Below are 16,921 nucleotides of genomic sequence, written 5' to 3' on the forward strand. Positions count from 1 at the left end.
CCCAGTTTGTAGATAACAGTCTCTTGGACAAGGAAATTGCCAAACTGTGAGTGCCAGGATAATTGGTAGAATATAACATGAAATCCATCCACTCATTCAAAAGCCAAGAGGTGAAATTTAGGCAAAATTTTGGAGTCAACAAGTCAGCTCATCACAAGGTCTATTAGTTCTGGTGCGACAAACACGGTAGTGGAGGTGGCTCATATCTTTCGTAACAGTGAGATCACAGACATCTGTGCAAGCATCATGTAGCACTGGTTGCACAACTCTGGAATGGTGGTCTGATAAAAGGTGAAGAAGCAGTGACATCAATATTGTCATAAGAAGCATCGGCTCGAGTTTGCAAAAAAGTACAAAAAGTGGCTAGTAAAAGATTGGAAACAGGTGATTTGGAGTAATGAGACGAAAGTCAAAAAACAAGTCTCTGAGGGCTGCAAATTGGTGTGGAAGAAACAAAGGAACAAGGGGCTAACTGATAGAGAAATTGAAGGAACTGTGATGTTTGGTGCAGGAAGCCTGATGATATTGAGTTGTTTCACAGCAAAAGGCTATGGATACTTGACCAAAATTGATGCTGGTCTCAATGGTGAGCTATATGCTATTATAGTTACAGTTATTATAGTTATAGTTATTAGTGAGTTACTTCATACACTAAAGAACTATGGATATGAAAAGGAAGACGTAGTTATCCAGCAGAATAACGACCCAAAGCATACGTCAAGATTGGTAAAGACAAGGTTTGATGACAATGAAGTAGAAATACTAGATTTGCCCCCACAGTCCCCAGACCTCAACTCAATCACACAAATGTGGGTAGAGTTTAAGAAAAAGTTGTATACATACCTAAGTTAGTTGACTAGTATGCACCAACATTGGGACGACTGTGCCAAAAAAACTTGGGATCAGATTTTGGTCAATACATGCTTAAATCTGATCAAGATTATGTCCAGAAGGTCTCAAAAGGTGGATTTACAATATAATAACAAAATAATAAAAATTAAAATGTAGATTTTTAGAAGCAAAACAGTAACAATAAAGTGGCATAACAAAAATCTGCATAACTAATCATATGCTAAATAGATGCAATTAGAATTTATGTATCAGATAGCCAAGATGAATGTCTATAAAATGAGTGCAGTCTCACATTCAAAGCTGAAGTGGTTGGTGAGATTTGAAGTCTGAAAATGAAAAGTAGATATCGGCAAACTCGCAGATGTCTGGGCCAGGCGGGTCCAGCCGGACTTTGAAATATTAATCTGGTTTGGGACCGTACTTGATCTTAATCATCAGCCCATATGCTGAACCCCACATACGTCTATGGGGACCCGAACATTGCGCTGTAAAATGGTGGTAGAAAGGCCTAGGGGAATTAGAGCAGATCAGTTATACTAACCGAGTCTCACATGTGTCTTTAACACCACTTACGTGTCCGCTCATTAACTTTCATACATATTTACTGCTTCCCCCACCAACCTTCGGTTCCGCCATCTGTGATTGGTTGCAGTCAGTCCACGCACTCACCCTGTGTGAAAGCATCTGTGATTGGTTGGAATATCACACGTTGTGTGCATCCCTATAATAGTGCAAAAACTAAATGTCCCAATATGGTGGAACCCTATGCCAGTTTATTTATTTATTTTTACACTACTATAGGGATGCTGACAGCGTGTGTGATTCCAACTAATCACAGATGCAGTTATAAAGGGTGGAGGCACGTCTGACTGCAATCAGAGTCCCCGGGACTGGTTTGTGGGAGAAGCAGTGAATATGTATAGGGGTTAATAAGGGGAACCAATATTAGTGTTATAGCCATGCATAAGGCTCCTGCTTTATTCCTTATTTTCTTTCTTTTTCCTTTTTTTTAAATTATCCAGATGGATTCAAACTGTTACACTGAGCTCCCTGAGAACTCTGTGTTCAGGGTCTGGGTACAGACACTAGGAATTCAGTACAGACCTCGAACTTTACAATTCGGGTTCGCCCATCACTAGTCAAAAGTTCAAAACACTGTTATCCTTTCGCTAGACAGTGTCATATATATATATATATATATATATATATATATATATATATATATATACACATATGTTAGATGTAATCTGCATTAATAATAGTACATAAAAATAACAACAACAATTTGAAAGTCACTCTAGCTAAAAGTTACAAATACAGTGCAATATCCTAAGGATACAGATACACATATTGGCCAAAATCCACAACAGAATGTGACTTTAAAACATATTTCTCAGGGGTTTTAGAGGAAAATTTTAGATTTACTTACAAAAATTGTCCAAACATTAACCTTTTTACAACCAAGGATGTAACTGTTTGTCCTTGGTTGGCTCCCTGAGGTTATTGTGGGCTCTGCCGCAGTAATCTCTGCACATCTCTGCTGATCCAATCAGCAGAAATGTGTGGCTTACAGGCACAGGTGGATCAGAGATACACACGTGCCTGTTAACCCTTTAGATCACGCTGTCAAATACTGATAGCGTGATTTAAATGGACGTGGCAGGGATTGTGTCATTCCCTCCGACATCGGCAGCCCTGTGATGTGATCACGGTGTGCCTTGGTGTTGCCAAGGTATCGCGAGGGCAGCTGATGACCCCTTACGCTACTATGACTCACTTCCAGTGAAAGCTGACAGAGCGCTGACACTCACAGGAAAGTAGCACTTCTCCTAATCAGAGCAATGCTTCTCTGATCAGGAGAAATGAACAAGCATTCGGACAGTGCACTGCTAAAATCCCCTAAGGGAACTAGTAAAATAAATAAAAAATGTAAAAAGAAAAAGTTTTTAAAAATAAAATAAAAATAAAAGTTCAAATCACCCACATTCGCTCTATTGAAAATAAAACAGTTAAAAAAATAAAAATATACACATATTTGGTATCGCCGAGTTCAGAATTGTCTGATTTCTCAAATCATGAAATGAATTAATGTAATCTGTACACGGCGTGGCAAGACAAAAATTCCAAATTCCAAAATTTTGTTTTTTGATTGCTACAATTTTGCTTTAAAATGCAATAACAAGCGATCAAAATGTAGCATCTGCACAAAAATAGTGTTACGGGGGGACCGGCAGATTAGGACCAGGGGGTATATATCCTAATCGCCAGTCGGGGCCCACCGTGCTCCAGATGACAAAGGATCTGCTGGCACCTGAGGGTTAGGCGGAGACTATAGAGCTGAATGGCTCTGAGATAACCCAGGAACTCTGGGAACCGGTCACGTGTGTTGGGACACGTCAGACCGGACAACAACCCGATTAGCGTTTTGGTGCACCTAGCTACACCAACCACGTGTGCAGGAAACACGTCAGGCCGGGTGGTAACCAGGTAGCGTTGACCGGAAGACCGCCACGAAAGCGCCCTGTCGGCCACGTGTGTAGGACACGTCAGGCCGAGCGGTCCTCCGATTAGCGTTTCTGGCCACCTCTCGACTGGCCACGTGTGTGTAGGACACGTCAGGCCAGATGGGTACACCAGTAGCGTTGACCGGGAAGCCGAGGAAGATAAGGAACACCCTGTTAACTCCACAGGGGTCCTGGGGTACGCTGTCCGTGCGTGTAGGGGGCACAACCGGACAGGTGGCGCAGCAGGTGCGTTGTCCGTGTGCGTAGGGGGTACAATCGGACAGGTGGCGCAGCAGGTGCGTTGTCCGTGTGCGTAGGAGGCACAATCGGACAGGTGGCACAGCAGGTGCGTTGTCCGTGTGCGTAGGGGGCACAATCGGACAGGAAGCACAGCAGCCGCAGCCCAGTTAACGCCACTGGGCTGCTATAGCAAGACTGGAACGGCAGGAGGGAAGCACGGCGCCTAACCCTGATGTGCCGAGCCACGAATCTTGGCGTGACAGGCACCGTTCGCCTAACCCTACCTACCGCTTCCCAACATAGGCTTATGCCGCAATGAGGCTCTAACATGGAGGTGTGCTCTGACTGAGCAAAATTGAAGACTGCGCACCTCCATGTTGTCTCCAGCCCCTTTTATAACCTGGGTCCGCCCCAAACCCAGGGTGGAACCACCAAGGTCCAATAGCAGAGTGCCATGTCATCAGTGACGTCACATGCGACTTATCCGGAACCGCCACGTCATTGATGACCTCATGGCAGCCACGCCCCAAACACTTCACCAGTCATCGTCTGACGACCAATACTGAGGTGCCAGATCATAGGGGCGGGCCTCTGCGAGCCAGTCCGGAGATGCCACGTCATCAGGACACCTGACACCCTCTGCCCTATCAGAGCCTGCCACCTCACGGACATGCTCAGTGAAGTCCTTACTGGACCTAGCCTCTGGTGCACTAAGTGCCTGAGCATGCCCAGTAGCCTGAGCAACAGGCTCAGAAAGCAGACTATCAGTTTGAGCATGCTCAGTAGGCACATCCCAGAACTTAGACACAGCACGAAGTCCAAGTACCTGTGCAAAGAGGCTGTTAGGGTTAATTGTGGGAGCATGCTCAGTAGCCTGAACTGAGGACTTAGTCTCAGACATAACACAATCAGGCTGAGCATGCTCACTAGGCAAAACACCGGGCTTAAACTCTGGCTGGGGTAAATCGGTGCACGCATGCGCACTAGCCGCCTCTCCACACTTAGACGTGGTGGAAGGAACAGCCAACTGGACGACCCGAGGCACGGCCAAGAACGGCAGCCGGCGCCTGGGCGCAACAGGAACCGCAGCAGGCTGCTTGCGGCTATGGCGGCGCCGGTTCGTAACAAATAGTATAATTAAAAACGTCAGCTCGAGACACAAAAAATAAGCCACAATGAGCCCCAAATCCCAAAAAATGAGAACGCTACGGGTCTCAGAAAATGGTGACAAAAGCGTTATTATTTTTTGGGAGAAAGTTCTGAATTTTTTTGAACCCCTATGATAAAAGAAAAAGTATACATGTTTGGTATCAATGAACTCATACAGACCAATCAAATCACTTTTGCCATATAGTGAACACTGTGAATATAATACCCCGAAAACTATTTTGCAATTACACTTTTATTGCAAATTCACCAGATTTGGATTTTTTTCCCCGTTTTCCAGTACACTATATGGTGAAACCAATGGTTTTATTCAAAAGTACAACTCTTCCTGCAAAAAATAAGTCCTCATATGGCAATATTGACAGAAAAATAAAAAGGTTACGGCTCTCTGAAGAAGGGGAGCAAAAAACTAAAATGAAAAATAGAAAATCGCCAGGGTGTAAAGGGGTTGAAAACAATTTTAAATCCCCATCTGTCTGTGTATTCTTTGAAAGTACTACATACCAGTTTGGTGTCATTTAAATTACTAATATATGTTACCATTCATACCCAAAGATGAAGCTGTGTCAATTAGGATACCTTGGATCTCCGATATCCATGTAAATCTAAAATTGAGTTAGTGGCCACTGTATTAGTTGTTCATTGTGAAAAAAAATTTGTTAACTAGTTGATCCAGACGGTATTAGCTAGGACCTGCTGGAAGAGAATTATAATTGCTCTTCTATTGTTCTTGTATGTAAGGAAGCCTTGACACCTGTATGAATCTAATATTGTTTGTAAGCAGTTACTATTTTTTAACCTAACAAAGTTTAGTAACTTTTTTTTGTTATCTTTGTGCTGTGGATCACCATAATTAACAATATACCAGATTTTTATAGTTTTATTAATATATTATTATTGTTGTAATAAATACAATAGTGGGTAAAAAAGTCATTTGTTTTGTGTCGCCACCATGTCCTTAGCACTAATAGTTTAACAATTTCCAACAAGGGAGTTATATCAGAGCTTATTTAGTATATCACAAGTTGTATATTTCTTTGCTACTAATTTTGAATTATATATTTTTTTATTACTTTTTGTTAGACTTTTTTGTATGCACAACAAAAAAAAATTTATTTTTTTTTTAAATACTGTTCAACTTTATCCAGTGTTCCCCATTTCCTATCCTTAAGACCTACAAACAGATCATATTTTTAGGATTTCCATAGTATTACAGAATTATCATCTGTGCAATAGTAAGAAAATCCTGCAAACCTGATCTGTCAGTAGGCCATAAGGACTGAAGTTAGAAACATAGTTTAAAGGGAACCTGTCACTAGATAAAGGGCCTATAAGCTGCTGCCACCACCAGTGGGCTTTTATATACAGCATTCTAACACGCTGTGTATATAAGAGCCAAGGTCGCTGTGTAGAACATAAAAAACACTTTATAATACTCTGCTAGGGGTTCGCTCCAGTGCAGACTGGTCAAATGGCTGGCGCCGTTCTTCGGGACCAGTGCATTCTATTTCGGCCATCTTGGTCCTCCTTCTTCTGAAGCCGGCGTGAATGCCGCATCCTACGTCATGCACGCAGGCTGGTATTGAGAACCTGCGCAGGAGCACTACAATACTTTGATCTGCCCTGAGCAGGAAAGATCAAAGTGCGCCTGCGCAGGACCTCAGTGCTGGCGAGTGTGTATGACGTAGGACGCCTCATGCATGCTGGCTTCAGAAGAAGGAGAACAAAGATGGCCAAAAGAGGAGGCGCCAGTCCCAGAGAACAGAGACACCCTTTTGACCAATCTGCACCGGAGCAACCCCCTAGGTGAGTATTATAAAGTGTTTTTTTACATTTTACACAGCGGTCTTTGCTCTTATACACAGCTTGTTAGAAAGCTGTATATAAGAGCCCACTAGTGGTGGACACAGCTTATAGGCCCCAAATTTGGTGACAGGTTCCCTTTAACTTCTTTTGTGGTTGATACAATAATGACAATGACAAGTTTATTTAGCAGTCCTATGTTTTACTACTCTTGTACAAAATAAATAACTTTTTTTTTTGCTTCATGTTCTGAGACACAATCTTAGAAATGGCAGAAATGTTATTTTTTCGCGGACAGAGCTGTGCGAAAGCTTTATTTTTGTGGGTCAAGCAGTAATTTTCACTGGTGTCACATTTGGGAATGACTAGTGCGAGCATATCGACTCCAGGGGGAGAAAGGACTGCTTTTTCAAGATTTTATGGCATGTTCCATTCGAATGTGAAAAGGTAGTGTAGTGATGGAAAGTGGTAATATTTTATAACTAACAAATTATCTTTAAACTGGGGTGCTTGATTGCTTTGTTGTCTAGGGTCATAAAAATGTCATGAAAATGTATTAGTTACTGTGCAGGGGGAGAGGAGACACACATTTAGAGCAAAGTAAGGTGGTTGTCATGATTTATTCTTGTTCAAATATATTTTTTATTATTATTATTATTATTATTTAAATTATACATTCAAGTTATCAAGACACCAATTAAATCACTCAGAACTCAGTGATGTTCAATCTTGGCGCAAAGTATTTTGACCATAAAGACTATCTCGTAGAACAGCTTTTGTAAATAATTTCTTTCAAAGTCATTTTGTACTCATAGATATTAGATATTATGTGATAATATTCTATTATTTCTGTAACAGAAGATACTGTAATTTGCTTCCTTTTGATCACTATTAGGTGTTTAGTTTCCAAGAAAATATGACAAATATGTCTGTTTATACTTTCAAAACTTTCAAGGCCCATGAACAAAAGCTGTTGGGTGAAAAGAAATTTTTGAATCTCAACTTTAAGAACGAGGTCTTGTACATCAAGCCAAAGATTGTTTAGGCACAGGGCACTCCCAAAAGAAATGTAATAAAATACCGTTATTACCAACATTTCTCCAATTTTGAGGGGATTGAGATTCTAATGCGTTGTGAAGCTTTTGAAGTGTAAAATACTCACGAAAAAAGACTTTGTAGAAGTTGTTTTGAGGAGACGCACATGAAACATATGACAATCTTATGTTCAAAGCTTTATGCCATTGTTCTTTTCCAAAGGTTAAATGAAGGTCTTTTTCCCAGTTGGTAATATTACATTTATCATTGAGATCTGGATCCTTATTGAATTTAATGTATATGCTTTGAGTTTTCCATAAAGCAGAGTTTATTGAGTAATTCTAGAGTTCCATTAGAGCACTCGGTAATTTAATCAGTAAGTCATTTTTGTTTAATGCGTATTAATTAATGAGAAACAAATTTTTGTATTCTTTATAATGTAAATTAGATTTTGATTGGATAATTTGAAAGAGTATCAAAGACTTAAAAGATATAATATCCATAAAACTGTCAATTTTGTTTTTTTCCATATTGATCAATTCAGTATAGGTAATACAATAGGTCGTCTATTGTTTCTAATGGTAAAGTTTTATTCTGAGAGAGGTTGGCTGTTTCTTTATGGGATTGAAAGTGTTTTCATGTCGAGATCAAAGCTTTACTTGTAAAAAATGTTGATGATGGAACATTTTAATCAAAATGAGCAATAATTGTAGCATATAATGTTTTTTTTTTATTCAATGAGTTTTCTATTCTGACCCAGCAAGCTTCTGATTGATTCAGTAAGCAGATATTTTTATTAAATTTGTTAGTTAATAACTGTATAAGTTTGAAAGTCCTAAATGTACTCTTTTTTTGTGTTTGATTAATATATTTTTTGTTATTCTAGGCCTGTTGTGATGCCATATGTGTCTACATACAGTAGTAGAGATTGTATAATTTGTATCCAACATTTAGATATTATTATTGAAATAAAACGGAATACAAAATTTCGGGAAGGCTTACTGATTTATATGTATCTTACCCAACCAAGATAAATCCGTTTTTTAGACGTTTTGGTTATCTGGATATTGTAGTAATTTTTTGGGATGCTAATTGTTTTGTAGGGCTCGTTATATAAATACTTAGTGTATATTTTCATTTTTCCACTTAAAAGAAAATCCATAATCCAAGGGTGGAGAAAATCAAACAGGAAGGGCAGAGCAACATCGGTAATTTGTGCCCGTGCATTTCTTTTTGGTATTATAACAGGAGTAATTGGAATTAAATTAATAATAAATATTTGGACCGGTTAATTATATATGCTATGCTGCTGAAGTAAATATGGACAATAGATATGGTACATATCATACATATACAGCACTTAAACCACATGTTAAAAAATTGTTCACAATATTAACCCCTTCAGCCCCGGGGCACTTTCCGTTTTTGCGTTTTTATTTTTGCTCCCTTTCTTCCGAGAACCGTAACTTTTTTATTTTTCCATCAATCTTGCCATATGAGGGCTTGTTTTTTGCGGGACAAGTTGTACTTTTAAATGAAATCATAAGTTTTACCATATGGTGTACTGGAAAACAGCAAAAAAAATCCAAGTGTGGAAAAACTGCAAAAAAAGTGTGATGGCACAATAGTTTTTGGGATGTTTTATTCACGGTGTTCACTATATGGTAAACCTGATGTGCCATTGTGATGCCTGAGGTCAGTGCGAGTTTGTAGACACCAAACATGTATAGGTTTACTTGCATCTAAGGGGTTAAAAAAAATTCACAAGCTTGTCCAATAAAAGTGGCGTATGTTTTGTGCCATTTTCCAAAACCCGTAGAGTTCTTATTTTTTGGGATCTATGGCTCAGTGATGGCTTATTTTTTGTGTCTCGAGCTGACGTTTCTAATGGTACCATTTTTGCGCAGATGCTACGTTTTGATCGCCTATTATTGCATTTTGCGTAAAACTTGTGGCGACCAAAAACGTAATTTTGGCGTTTGGAATTTTTTTGCCACTACGTCGTTTACCAATCAGATGAATTGATTTTATATTATGATAGATCTGGCATTTCTGAACGCGGCAATACCAAATATGTGTATATTTATTTATTTTTTAACCCTTTAATTGTCAATGGGGGGAAAGGGGGGTGATTTGAACTTTTAGGGTTTTTTTTTAATTTTTTTTATTTTTTAAAACTTTTTTTTACTTTTTTTTTATTTTACTAGTCCCCCTAGGGGGCTATAGCGATCAGCAATCCGATTGCTCTTATCTATCTGCTGATCACAGCTATACAGCTGTAAACAGCAGATTCAGTCACTTCCTGTTTCCCTCTGCTCCGGGCCGAGGGAAAACGAAAGTGAAACGTCATAGCTGCCGGCGTCATCACATGACCCTGTGCTACGATGGCAACCACCAAAAGTCACGTGATCACTCACGTGACTACCGGTGGGGGCGGCGGTAAGTGAAAATCTTCACCGAGCGTATATACATCTCCCTGCCAGACTTTGGCAGCGAGATGTAAGGGGTTAATGTAAGGGGTGGAATGCAATTACACTCGTAACATGTAGGCACACATGTCAGCTGTTGAAAACAGCAGATGTGTGCCGATCCACGCCGCATGCCCGCGGGACACGCTCCATGACGGATATATGCGTCCATGGTTGTGAAGGGGTTAAAATTTGATATTAAATATATTGGTACAAGCAGTCAATTAAATTAAACATAAAGAGTGTTAAGTTGTAAAAACACTTGCAGATCCATTCTACTAACCCTCATGTGAACACAATCTTTCCCTAACCTACCAGAAAGCTCAGCTTAGTCTTTCCTGGTCAACATGAATTACACTGACAGAGAGATAAAAAAATTGTTTGAGAGAACTGAAAGTCCTCAGTGGTTGATACCTTTTAGTGGCTAACTGAAAAGATGGTAATAATTCCAAGCTTTCGAGACTACTCAGGTCTCTTCATCAGGCTCAGTATAACACAAAATCTGAAGAGTCACATATTTATACACAACAGGACATAGAATGTAGCGGTAAATAAGACAAGTTATGTGAAGCAGAACGATCAGTATGAGAAGGGGGCTAACTGTTGTGGCAGTAAATATTGCAGCAGTTCATAGATAAGGAATGTGAAAGTTTTATTGTCCTCTTATTGGGGTCTGGTCCAGGGTAGTGATGCCCCCAGATAGTCAGAGGAGCACATTTCTTAATTGATGTAAAAAGACATAAATGCATGGGACACATTAATTCCTGCTCTGAATGTGTCAAAGGTCATCATACCAGACTCTCCTGTCTCTCTGGGACTTAAACTTTCCTTTCAATACCAGAAATTTCATGTCCATGATGCTGGGGTCTGGGTTACAAAAATGTTTGGCTACAGGTAGATCTATATTTTTTCCTCTTATTGTGTGGAGGGGAGAATTCATCCTTGTCCTGAGCTGTTGTCCGGTCTCACCTACATATAGACACCCAGTTAGACATTTGGTAGATATTAACCCCTTCAGCCCCCAGCCTGTTTTCACCTTAAAGACCCGGCCATTTTTTGCAATTTTGACCAGTGTCACTTTGACAGGTTATAACTCTGGAACACTTCAACGGATCCTGGCGATTCTGAGATTGTTTTTTCGTGACATATTGTGCTTCATGTCAGTAGTAAATTTAGGCCGATATGTTTTGCGTTAATTTGTGAAAATTTCGGAAATTTGGCGAAAATTTTGAAAATTTCGCAATTTTCAAAATTTGAAATTTTATGCCCATAAATCTGAGAGATAGGTCACACAAAATAGTTACTAAATAACATTTCCCACTTGTCTGCTTTACACCAGCGCAATTTTTGAAAAAAAAAAAAATTCCGTTAGGAAGTTAGAAGGGTTCAAAGTTCATCAGCAATTTCTCATTTTTCCAACAAAATTTACATAAAAAAAATTTTTAGGTACCACATCACATTTGGAGTGATTTGAGAAACCTAGGCGACAGAAAATACCCAAAAGTGACCCCATTCTAAAATCTGCACCCCTCACTCTGCTCAAAACCACATCCAAGAAGTTTATTAACCCTTTAGGAGCTTCACAGCAACCAAAGCAATGTAGACGAAAAAATGAAAATTTTACTTTTTTAACACAAAAATGTTACTTTAGCCATAAAAATTAGTATTTTCACAAGGGTATCAGGAAAAATGCATCATAAAATGTATTGTGCATTTTCTCCTGAGTACGCAGATACCTCATATGTGGTGGAAATCAAATGTTTGGGCACACGGCAGGACTCGGAAGGCAAGGAGCACCATTTGAATTTTTGAACGCAAAATTAGCTGCACTCATTAGCGGACGCCATGTCGGGTTTGAAGACTCCCTGAGGTGCCTAAACAATGTAGCTCCCCCACAAGTGACCCCATTTTGGAAACTAGACCCCTCAAATATTTTTTCTAGATGTTTGATGTGCACTTTGAACCCCTGGGGGCTTCACAGAAGTTTATAACGTTGAGCCGTGAAAAGAAAAAAAATTTTTTTTACCACAAAACTGTTGCTTCAACCAGGTAGCTTTTTTTATCACAACGGTATCAGGAAAAAATGCACCATAAAATGTATTGTGCATTTTCTCCTGAGTACGCAGATACGCCATATGTGGTGGAAATCAAATGTTTGGGCACACGGCAGGACTCGGAAGGCAAGGAGCGCCATTTGAATTTTTGAGTGCAAAATTAGCTGCACTCATTAGCGGACGCCATGTCGGGTTTGAAGACTCCCTGAGGTGCCTAAACAATGGACCTCCCCCACAAGTGACCCCATTTTGGAAACTAGACCCCTCAAATATTTTTTCTAGATGTTTGATGTGCACTTTGATCCCCTGGGGGCTTCACAGAAGTTTATAACGTTGAGCCGTGAAAAGAAAAAAAATTTTTTTTACCACAAAACTGTTGCTTCAACCAGGTAGCTTTTTTTATCACAACGGTATCAGGAAAAAATGCACCATAAAATGTATTGTGCATTTTCTCCTGAGTACGCAGATACCCCATATGTGGTGGAAATCAAATGTTTGGGCACACAGCAGGACTCGGCAGGCAAGGAGCGCCATTTCACAGCAAAATTGGTTGGAATTATTAGCGGACGCCATGTTGCATTTGGAGACCCCCCTGAAGTGCCTAAACAATGGAGCTCCCCCACATGTGATCCCATTTTGGAAACTAGACCCCTCATGGAATTTATCTAGCTATTTAGTGAGCACTTTGAACCCCTGGAGGCTTCACAAACGTTTGTAATGTTCAGCCGTGAAAATATTTTATTATTTTTTTTACCACAAAATTGTTTTTTCAAACAGGTAGCTTTTTTTTCACAAGGGTATCAGGAAAAAATGCACCATAAAATGTATTGTGCAATTTCTCCTGAGTACACAGGTACCTCATATGTGGTGGAAATCAATTGTTTGGGCATACGGCGGGGCTCAGAAGAGAAGGAGCGCCATTTCACAGTAATATTGGTTGGAATTATTAGCAGACGCCATGTTGCATTTGGAGACCCCCTGAGGTGCCTAAACAATGGAGCTCCCCCACATGTGATCCCATTTTGGAAACTAGACCCCCCCCCCCATACAAAAAAATTAGTTTGGCGAAATAAAAAATACAGACATCAGTAAAAAAAAAAAAAAAATGAATAAAAAAAAAAAAAATATGAGCGCCTGCCACTAAGACCAGTGCCAAACGTGAGAGCAATGCACGAGTCTCGCATCGCATCATCCACTCCAGTCTGGAAGCGAGCAACTGCGCTGGATAATGCGATGCGAGAGGGCGGGGCGGCAGATGAGAAAGGGCGCAGCGGATGGAAGATGAGAAAGTGCGCAGCGGATGGAGGAGCGGCAGAGGATGGGAAAGGGCGCAGCGGATGGAAGATGGAAAATGGCGCAGCGGATGGAGGAGCGGCAGAGGATGGGAAAGGGCGCAACGGATGGATGATGGGAAATGGCGCAGCGGGTGGAGGAGCGGCAGAGGATGGGGGGGGGGGAGGTGAGATGGGGATACCTACCTTACAGGATGGATCTAGGCAGCAGGATCACAGCAGACAGAAGAGGCAGCAGATGAAGGAGGCAACAGATTGAGGAGGGTGAGAGGGGGCAGTAGATGAAGAGGATGGGAGAGAGCAGGCAGCAGATCGGGGAGGGGGGCAGAGTCTGATGGGAGAGAGAGATGGCTCATGGAGGAGGGGGGGCCCCAGAACATGGAGGGGGGGAGGGGGGAGGGTGGCTTGCAGCACATGTGGGGGGGGGAGGGTGGCTTGCAGCACATGTGGGGGGGGGAGGGTGGCTTGCAGCACATGTGGGGGGAGGGTGGCTTGCAGCACTGCAAGCCACCCTCCCCCCCCACATGTGCTGCAAGCCACCCTCCCCCCCCCCACATGTGCTGCAAGCCACCCTCCCCCCCCACATGTGGAGCACTGCAAGCCACCCTCCCCCCCACATGTGGAGCACTGCAAGCCATCCTCCCCCCACATGTGGAGCACTGCAAGCCATCCTCCCCCCACATGTGGAGCACTGCAAGCCACCCTCCCCCCACATGTGGAGCACTGCAAGCCACCCTCCCCCCACATGTGCTGCAAGCCACCCTCCCCCCCCACATGTGCTGCAAGCCACCCTCCCCCCCACATGTGGAGCACTGCAAGCCACCCTCCCCCCACATGTGGAGCACTGCAAGCCACCCTCCCCCCCACATGTGGAGCACTGCAAGCCACCCTCCCCCCACATGTGGAGCACTGCAAGCCACCCTCCCCCCACATGTGGAGCACTGCAAGCCACCCTCCCCCCACATGTGGAGCACTGCAAGCCACCCTCCCCCCACATGTGGATCGGAGCGGCGGCCGGGACAGCGGTGGATCGGAGCGGCGGCCGGGACAGCGGTGGATCGGAGCGGCGGCCGGGGACAGCGGTGGATCGGAGCGGCGGCCGGGACAGCGGTGGATCGGAGCGGCGGCCGGGACAGCGGTGGATCGGAGCGGCGGCCGGGACAGCGGTGGATCGGAGCGGCGGCCGGGACAGCGGTGGATCGGAGCGGCGGCCGGGACAGCGGTGGATCGGAGCGGCGGCGGGGACAGCGGTGGATCGGAGCGGCGGCGGGGACAGCGGTGGATCGGAGCGGCGGCCGGGACAGCGGTGGATCGGAGCGGCGGCGGGGACAGCGGTGGATCGGAGCGGCGGCCGGGACAGCGGTGGATCGGAGCGGCGGCCGGGACAGCGGTGGATCGGAGCGGCGGCCGGGACAGCGGTGGATCGGAGCGGCGGCGGGGACAGCGGTGGATCGGAGCGGCGGCCGGGACAGCGGTGGATCGGAGCAGCGGCGGGGACAGCGGTGGATCGGAGCGGCGGCGGGGGACAGCGGTGGATCGGAGCGGCGGCCGGGACAGCGGTGGATCGGAGCGGCGGCCGGGACAGCGGTGGATCGGAGCGGCGGCCGGGACAGCGGTGGATCGGAGCGGCGGCGGGGACAGCGGTGGATCGGAGCGGCGGCCGGGACAGCGGTGGATCGGAGCGGCGGCCGGGACAGCGGTGGATCGGAGCGGCGGCCGGGACAGCGGTGGATCGGAGCGGCGGCCGGGACAGCGGTGGATCGGAGCGGCGGCCGGGACAGCGGTGGATCGGAGCGGCGGCCGGGACAGCGGTGGATCGGAGCGGCGGCCGGGACAGCGGTGGATCGGAGCGGCGGCGGGGACAGCGGTAAATCGAGCGTGGCGGCGGGGCGATCGGAGACAGGGGCGAGCAGCTGGGACAGGGGCGGGCGAGCGGCTGGGACAGGGGCGGGCGGGCGAGCGGCTGGGACAGGGGCGGGCGGGGGCGAGCGGCTGGGACAGGGGCGGGCGGGCGAGCGGCTGGGACAGGGGCGGGCGAGCGGCTGGGACAGGGGCGGGCGAGCGGGGGCAGCAACTTACCGATGGGCACCCGCAGAGCTTCGGCTTCCAGGGACGGTCACAGGCCGCAGATCCACATTGATTGGAGAGAGCGGTCACAAGACCGGTCTCTCCAATCAGAGCTGGGGGCGGGTGAAGCATCGATCACCCAGCTCCAGCCAATGGCCAGTGCTACAGCAGCACTGATCAGGGCTGGATTTCAATGTTCCAGCCATTTTCAATGGCTGGAACATTACAGTGGCTGTAATTGGCTGAGCGGCGTTCGTCAGCCAATCACAGCCTCTGTAGGTTCGGGGAGGAGGCACCACCCCTCCTGACGTCAGGCAGAGGTCCCCTCCTTCCCGAATCCACCGTTTAAGTAAATAAATTTCACTCCCCGGGGCTCCGGGACCGCGATTTCGCCAGGACGTACTGAGTACGTCATGGGTCCTTTAGCACCATGTCACCATGACGTACTCAGTACGTCCAAGGTCGTTAAGGGGTTAAGTACACCACATTAGTTGTGATGCAGCTGAAGGTACCTGGGATCTTCAGATAGAGAAAAGTATATGGCTGTGGTTGGAGCTTTTTCTAAAACCGTGTGCAGGTGTACCTATTGATGCTTTAAAGCTGTTTTGAAGGCAAGGGTGACAAGCCACAATTAATATTGATTTGATTTCTCTTTCATTCACTTATTTTGCATTTTGTTAATTGCTAAAAAAATAAACTGTTATCCCTTCTATTTTTAAAAATATTCTTCCTCTACAGCATTAATTCCACACTTGCCTGAGAGTTTTGTAAAGTAGCAGCGGCGACATAACGCATTACCTGCTACTGAGCCTGTGTGCCATGTGTGAGCTTGGCCAATTTGGACCAGTGCTATCTTTAGCTGGAGGTGCTATCTTCAAATACCTCCCTGACCCGCACTATAGCCATAAGATTATCAGAAGCCCACAGCTGCAGAGCACTTCTGCATTTTGACATCAGGCATGGCCTGCAAAGTGACAGCCATGTGAGATATTTACGGCACCTGCAACATGATAACAATGTAATTTGTGCCTTCAATATGCCTGTAGCTGTAGAATGAGTTTGGGACAGGGAGTTAAGTGGAAGAAGAAAGAAAACAGAGCGGCTCGGTGTGGGATTGGGTACAGGTGAGAGATTGTAGTAGTGTAGATCACTGTGAGGGTAGACCACATAGGCAAAATGGGGGCCAATAATATTATATGGGAGTCAGAATTGGGGACATTATTACAATATGAGAGCCAGAATTGGAGGACATAAATATTATATGGGGGTCAGAATTAGGATACATAGCTTTGGGGGGCCTGAATTGGTGGATATTATTACAATAAAAGGGGCAAAACAGCCTTTTCTTGGCCCCAAAGGTACAGCAAGAAAATAAACAGTTCTTGTACCACCAGATGCATAATATCAGGGCAGGCTCACCCCTTCAGATCAGTCTTTTC

General features: G+C 44.5%; 1 protein-coding gene across 3 annotated transcripts in view; it reads right to left on the minus strand.

Moving 5' to 3' along the window:
• The window catches only part of KCNIP1 (potassium voltage-gated channel interacting protein 1), a 916,677-nt gene that overhangs the window by 109,201 nt on the left and 790,555 nt on the right, over nucleotides 1–16,921 (minus strand). The window lies entirely within an intron of this gene.

The sequence above is a fragment of the Anomaloglossus baeobatrachus genome, chromosome 4 (genome assembly GCF_048569485.1).
Source record: "Anomaloglossus baeobatrachus isolate aAnoBae1 chromosome 4, aAnoBae1.hap1, whole genome shotgun sequence".
Classification (NCBI taxonomy): Eukaryota; Metazoa; Chordata; class Amphibia; order Anura; family Aromobatidae; genus Anomaloglossus; species Anomaloglossus baeobatrachus.